Source organism: Sceloporus occidentalis, unplaced genomic scaffold, assembly GCF_023333645.1.
Source record: "Sceloporus occidentalis isolate IW3139 unplaced genomic scaffold, rSceOcc1.0.p SCAF_58, whole genome shotgun sequence".
NCBI lineage: Eukaryota > Metazoa > Chordata > Lepidosauria > Squamata > Phrynosomatidae > Sceloporus > Sceloporus occidentalis.
This window is the reverse complement of record NW_028317038.1, coordinates 1,651,221-1,658,503: the sequence shown is the minus strand read 5'-3', so window position 1 is coordinate 1,658,503 and position 7,283 is coordinate 1,651,221.

Here is a 7,283-nt window from a genome sequence, read left to right as displayed (position 1 = left end):
TTGCACAGATGCATGCTGGTCTGTTGCTACTACTACCTTGGTGATACACCTCCACTCAGGGAAGAGACTTTGATATTTTCAAAATTATAGTTGAATAAAATATTCTACTGCTGTCTAAAGTTACTCCCCCCCATAAGCATATGCCATGGAGCAGAGTGGGGCAATTGCCCCAGGCGGTACTTTTGAAGAGGCGGCACTTTGCCCCCCCCAAGACCCTTTTTTTTGGAGCGGAGGAGAGAGAGGGGAGCCGAGTGGTTTTGTAATGCTGAGCGCCGGAATATGACGTCATTTCCGGCGCTCAGCAGTGAAGCAGCACGCACTGTGGCAAAGCAGGGAGACTCGCCGCAGGACTGCTGGAAGATAAGTGAAGTACAAAGGAGGAGGGGGATTGGGTAGATAATAGGAAGGGAGAGTAAGGGTAGATAATAAGCAGTGGCGTCGGATGGGGGGGTGGCATTTCAAACTTCGCCCCAGACGGCACTATGTCTTGGGCCGGCCCGGAGCATACACCTGGAAAATACTGACTGACTCAACATTTTTATTGCAGGTTAAAGACTTAACTTTTCAGCTATTGAAAAAAAAAAAAGAAAAGTGATGTTAGCAAACCATCCTTTTAGACTACAAAAAAACAGTGCATATGGAGTCTTTTTGTAGGTATGTGTAACTGTGATGTACACTTTGGGTGATAAATGTGTAATATTAATAGTCGGTCACAATTTTCTAATTTCATGTGTTACCACACTATTGGTAGGCTGGTACTACTTGAAAGGGTCATTTACTGTCCCTGACACTACCTGTAAAGAAGAACACATATTAAAGTATTCTGTAGGCAGTTCCATATGGTCTTCCAAAACAGAAAAAAAGAAAATAAAGCACTTAACTGATACAGAAAATGCAGTTGTGCTTCAACAGGTGCCCTCTTCCCCCATGGTCTGACTATTCTTGCCAGTTCATCATTTGCAGCAGCGAATTAGTGGCAGCACTTTCCACAAATGTGCACAGGGTTCATGTTCAAATACGTATTGGGGGATTTTGCAGAAACTGAAAACACAAAAATGTAAACAGACAACTCAGATATCATATGGATTAAAATGTCCCTTTGAAAAGCGACCAGGATAGTTGAAAATTGTTTTGCCACCCCAAGCACATATTTTTTTTTCATTGTTGTTGATATTTCTTAAGTTAATGATGTATTGTCTGTTTTATCCACATGTTGGACATCCACATATCTTAACTGCTGGCCCACCAAATTCAGGGTTTGTATGTAAGTATAACAATAGCACTTAAACAGTTAAAAGACCCCCTACAAATGTATTTGTATGTATAGACATACTTTAAGTGGAGGTGAGGTGATCGGGAGATGGCAAAGAAGCCTCTGTCTGTTTCAGGAGATACCTTATTGATACCTTTATTGAAGGAGCTAGCCATGAAATTGTCTAACTGTGCAAAGTGACTGTGTTTGAAAGGACCTAGAAATCAAGAGTGGTGGACTTGCCTAGCCTTCACAACACATATATTCAAATTGTATAAGAAAAGAAGACATTCTTATGTTTGTAAAAGTGCCAGCACAATGGAGTTTAGAATCATAATGCCAAAATATATTGTTAACAGGGGCGTAACTAGAAGCCTCAGGGCCCCGGTGCGGGATTCTGTTACCCCCAACAGAATCCCTATCCCTACCCCGCTTCTCACCATCTATCCTCTACCTACCCTCCCCCTTCTCATTATCTACCCTCCCCCTTCTCACTATCTACCCTCTCTCTCTACCCCCTTTGTAGTTCACTTACTGTGCAGTCCTGTGAGGGGAGTGCAAGGCCTCTGTCTCGCTGCTCTGCCGCGGTGCGCGCAACTTCACTGCTGAGCGTGAAGCGCGGGCACCTGAGACAGACGCTTCATGCTCCCGCCACTGCAGTCGGGGCAGTGCTGAGGCAGGCGGCGGCGGCGGCAGGGAGCAGAGGAGACAGAAGGGCGCCGAGCGGTTACTGAAAACGACCGCTCAGCACTCCATGGGCCCCCCCGACTGGTGGAACTCCGGGGCCCGGTAGTTCCGCCACTGAGCATGGCCAATGCTGTAAAAATGTATAAAAGGCACAAGTCTCAGGAATAACATACCTTCTCTTACAGGGAAACATGAAATGCCATAGTTAGAAAGCGGAAATAAGCAGGCATGGGGCTGCCTCCTCCAGGTAAACAATTGCTTCTTTTTCTATAGTTATTATTTCTCAGCAATTGGCATAAGGAACTCCCTCCTTAACACTTTACACCTTCCACTGTTTGTGTCAGAGCATTAATTATAGCATATTCAAATTTAATGACACAATGTATTTGAAACGTGCATGTTGTTTCTTGCAAGATGGGGAAGCAATTTTGCACCACACCCTTCACTTCCTGTTTAGTGTTTTAGTCTCCATAAGCCTAAATGCAATCTACTATGTGCAGCTTGTTACCAGCTGCCCCAGACTGTCCCCCTGATTTCCCGAGTGTCCTGGAAGAAGCCCGGGTCACTGCCTATGAAGTCCCCGGTGACCCAGAAGAGGCACCGTTCCCTAACCTAGCGAGGACGCCAGAGGGGCTGCCGAGTTCCCTGGGTCCTCTCAGTAGCCTGGTGCAGGCCCTTTTTCCTATCCCTGTGTTCTCCGAAGTGATCCCTGGTTCCCCAAGTGTCCTGGTAGAAGCCCAGGTCACTGTCCCAGAGTGTTCCTCTGACTCTCCCCGTGCCCAGGCAGAGGCACCTGTCCCAGAGAGGAAGATCGAGGGTCTGCTTAACCCTCCCGGTGGTCCAGTATTGGCACCTGTCCCTGCCCCGGAGTATTCCCCTGGGTCCCCTGAGTACCCCGCAGAGCTGCTTAGCTCGCCCAATAACCCTGTAAGGGCACCTGTTCCTGTCCCAGAGTGTCCCCTAGGTCACTCCAGTGTCCCGGTAGAGGCCTCGCTTACTACCTCTACGTGTTTCCCTGGTTCCCCGAGTGCCCCCGGCCCGATCAGCAGGGTTTTCCTTCCATGCAACCACCCTGGCCTGGCAGCTGCCCCAGACTCAGTTCCCAAGACTAGGGAGCAAGAGTCCTCACGTGCCCCTGTTACCCCGGTGAGGGGGATAGCCATGTGCCCCCGGCTGAGCTGGGACCGTCCTCCAATTCACAGAGGACTACTGACTATCCTTTTGGGCAACCTTCAATGGATGATTCTGACAAAGGGGGCCATGAACTAAGGCCTGCACCTTTGAACTTTGTCCACTCGGACAGCCTGCAGCAGACCCGTGTGGATCTGCCTGGTCTGCCGGACCGTTGGTCAAGGGGGAGATCTGTGACAGGGCCAGGCTAGCTGGCTCATGTGTCATATGAAGTTTAGCCGGGTCACAGAGCACTTTTGTGTCCGGTTCTGTATACCGTGACCCGGTAATATATTATATTGTGTTTATTGTGTAACCGGCCCAGAGACTGATGTGGATTCAGCCCCAGCCTGCAAAGAGACGATCCTATAATCTGGCTGGGGCTCTTAATCAGCCAGCACAGCCCTGTCTGCCCAGACGGCACCCGCACTACAGGGGGGATAACACAGGTGGGGGAACCCATTGTATTCTGTAATCCCCTCACCTGATACATCTCCTGTATACTGATGGGATTTGTGATGGGATGTGGCTGATGGGATTGGGGGTTGGGTTCGGTACACATTGCATTGAGATTGCATATAAATTCTGTGTGTTTGTAATAAAGAGAGCTCTTCTTGGTTTACTGCGAATGGTGGTCTGGATGATCCGTGGATAGCTGAGTGCTATCCGTATGAGGGACTGACTGGTGATTTCTCAGCCCTCAAACAGGGGTACCCAGCCTTGGGTACGGTGACCCTGTAACACCTACAGCATCAGCCCTTTAACTTTACTAAAAAATGCCCAACCAACGCAACTAAATCTTATATAAATGGCACATTACGGGAATTAACAACAATGTAAAATATGCAGCCAATCAGGAAAGGAAGGACAGTAACATGTGAATACTATGCTCACAGTATTCGGTAGCTGCCCTTTGAACTGTCAACATATGTGATCTTTGCTGGTTTTTTTTGTTTGTTTTAATGACAACACAAGCAAAATGCATCATAACATACAAACATATACATACATCCCGGGGACTATACGACAAATGCAGCTATTAACCCCTGCAGGGTGCCTGATGTGGACGCTGCTAGTTTCTGATCTGCCGGCGGGAGGAGGAGGTATCTGGGGCTGACAGTCGGTTTTCTGTGACATCTTCAGCGTGTTTACAGGAGAGAAAGTGGTGAAAGGAGTATATAGAGGATATCACCCCGATCCTATCTCGGCAAACACACAGACTCAAGGGTCAAGTCAAGGGTAAGTTTATCAGCGGATTTCACCCACGCCACTCAGTTACCTTCTCGGGGAGGAATAGCATGAAACATAATAGCACCGGGGTGACCCAAAAATCCACACGCAAGGGAACGGGAGCCACTATCACTGAAAAAAAGAGCGTTCGGCCCACTGTGTTCCTTTATGAAACATATTAAATGCCACAGGGCAGCACAGTGCTTCCCCATATCTCAGAAGCTGCCAGATATTAGTAAATACATGTCCCTGGGCACTTAAACACAAGAGTGGCAATTTATGGCACCCTTTATTGGCCCTCTGATGGAAGGACTGGCAAAGCTCACAAACGCTTTTAGACCAGAGCGGTGGTGGGCGATGCCGAGTGCCTATATCGCATGTAAACGTCCCGGAAGAAAGTCACGCATGTAAAGACAACATTCTCCCACCGGCGTGTTATGCCTGTGCCACATTAACCCTTTTCACACTAGGGTACATGCCATGCTCACCCTGCCCGTAGAGCTTAAAGGGTTAATAGCAAGTGTACTCACAACATAACACATTAACTACAATTATACCATACCACTCAAGTGTCCCTGTTTAGTAGGGGAAGTCCCTCTTTAAGACCCAGTACCCATTTTGGAGTCTTTTGGTGGGTATGAGTCTATCACAGTGTTCTGCAGCCCTAAAGGTCATTGCATTAAATCATATTTATAGACCGCCAGCGGATTCCACAGCACACAATAATGTGTATATACAACAAAGAAAATGCATACCACCCAACTGTCCTGCTTTGCGTGGGGCAGCCTTGATTTCCCCCCTCTATCCCGCTTTTCAGGACAGGGGCAGAACTCAGCAGGAATGCAGGATTGAAGACTGCAGTCCCAATAGCATTCTCCAGTGTCCAGTGCGCAGTGGCGTTGCTACAGGGGGGCAAGGGGGGCCTAGGTTAATCCTTGCCCCCCTGTTGCCCCCCCTGCCGAATTTGGAATAAAGTCCCGTCTTTTTTTTTTTAATGCGGAGGAGAGAGAGGGACGCCTAGCAACCGCTCGGCACCCCCCATTCTCCTCCACGAGGCCTCTACCTCCGTCGCGGTGCCGGCATTTCAGGCCGAGCGCAAAAATATGACGTCATACTTCGGTGCTCAGCAGTGAAGCAGCGGGCACCGTAGCAGAGAAGGAAGACAGAAGCCTCGTGCTCCCGTCGCTGGACCTAAAGGTGAGAGAACTACAAAGGGGGAGGGTAGATTGTGAGTAGGGAAAGGGGAGAGAGAGGGGTTAGAAAGATGCCAAACTTTCTCACACCAAAATTCGGAAAAAAAGGCTGCCTCATGTGCCAAATGGAGGGTGACTCAGGTAGGTGGATAGACCACATATTCTGCAAGCTGATCTACTCCAGCATCCCTCATGAGAAGCATTTGTGAATCTCAAGAAACCCAAGAACCTACCTGGCACTCGATGAAGACTTTTAAAAGAAATGTAATTAGAATCACTGCAAACAAAATTGATGGATCTTGAAGACCATTTCTTCCAGAGTCCATGGGGTGCTGAAGCCGAAAGGACGTAGTCACTCGAGTCCAGTACTTTGATCACTCATATGGGCAGCTGCCTGTCATTGGATGATGGCAGAGGAGGACCATGCCGGAGACTGATAGAGTTGCTTGTACGGACCTTTAACTCCGGATGGTGAAACTTGGCCTGGGGAGGTTCCAGGAGTTAAAGATCCATACGAGCAAATCTATTGGTTACCGGCAGGGGCCTCCTCTGGCAAACTTTTGAAGGGTAGTGTGGAGAGTCCCGATATTTGGGCATTATTCCGGGTAGCTGCCTATTGTCAGGGGTTCGCTAATGTCGCTGCTGCGCTAACTGATTATTGTAAATTTGCTGTTTAAAGTGACATTAAACTTTATTTTTCACTCTAAAGAAAACTATTAAGCAAACTTTACTCCTAGGAAAAGATAGCTTCCCCTTATGGTTGTCTTAAGTATCTGATTAAAAAGCCATCGTGCTTACAACCATCAAATGCTTCCTGCGGCCTGTTTCCTCTTTCCAACAGTATGCCAGAAGTGTCCACATAGACAGTTCTCTTCCATCTGGGATGAACCAACACCGTGATATGGACACTGCTGGCCTCCATACTCGAAGAGCGAGGGAGTAAGCAACGGAAGTGCTTGACGGTAAGGTAAGCAATATGTAAGCAAATCCAGAAGCCCACCTGTGAACTGTCAGAAACTTACAAATCTGCTAGTTCTTCTGTTTCTGCTTTCCATATAAAATAAAGAAATGTTGTTTGCAGTAAAGGAAAAGAGTAAGGAGGGTAACTGGAGTAATAAGCAGCTTACAGAACATCTATTTGTAAATAAGACAGCATTGTGTAGCCCAGCACTTGACAAATTTGTTGTGAATCTAGGCGCCAGCTAAAAAAGTTAGGAGCCAGGATTTTTTTTAAACTAACAGTTGGTCAGGAGTGATCTGATCATCATCAGCCCACTTACTAAACTCACAGCATTTGACCTGGAAGCACCCTGGACTTTCAGGTCAGTGCTGTTTTTAAAAACTCTTAACTCTTTCAATGCTGATGTTCCATTGGAGCACAGCATTGACTGATATTTGTTAACCCCTCCAATCAGGGGAGGGCTGGCAGCCTAAGGCCTGGGGGGCGAGTCTAGTCAACTGGCCCATTGCACCATCAAAGCGGCTGCGAGCGACATTGAAAGTGGCCGTCGTGCGGCAGTCACTCCACCAGCGCCTAATGAAATTAAAGTGGCCGGCGTGCACGCACCGCATGCCTCAGCTCTTCATCACACCCCTTTTAAGACGTGGGAAGAGGAGCTGAGGCATGGCCGTTGGGTCTGACAGCCGCACGATGCAGGGGCGTACCTAGAGTATTTGGCACCTGTGGCAGACCCTGTATGTGGCAGACCCTGTATGTGGCACCCCCCCCCCCACACTTTAAAACTGCATAG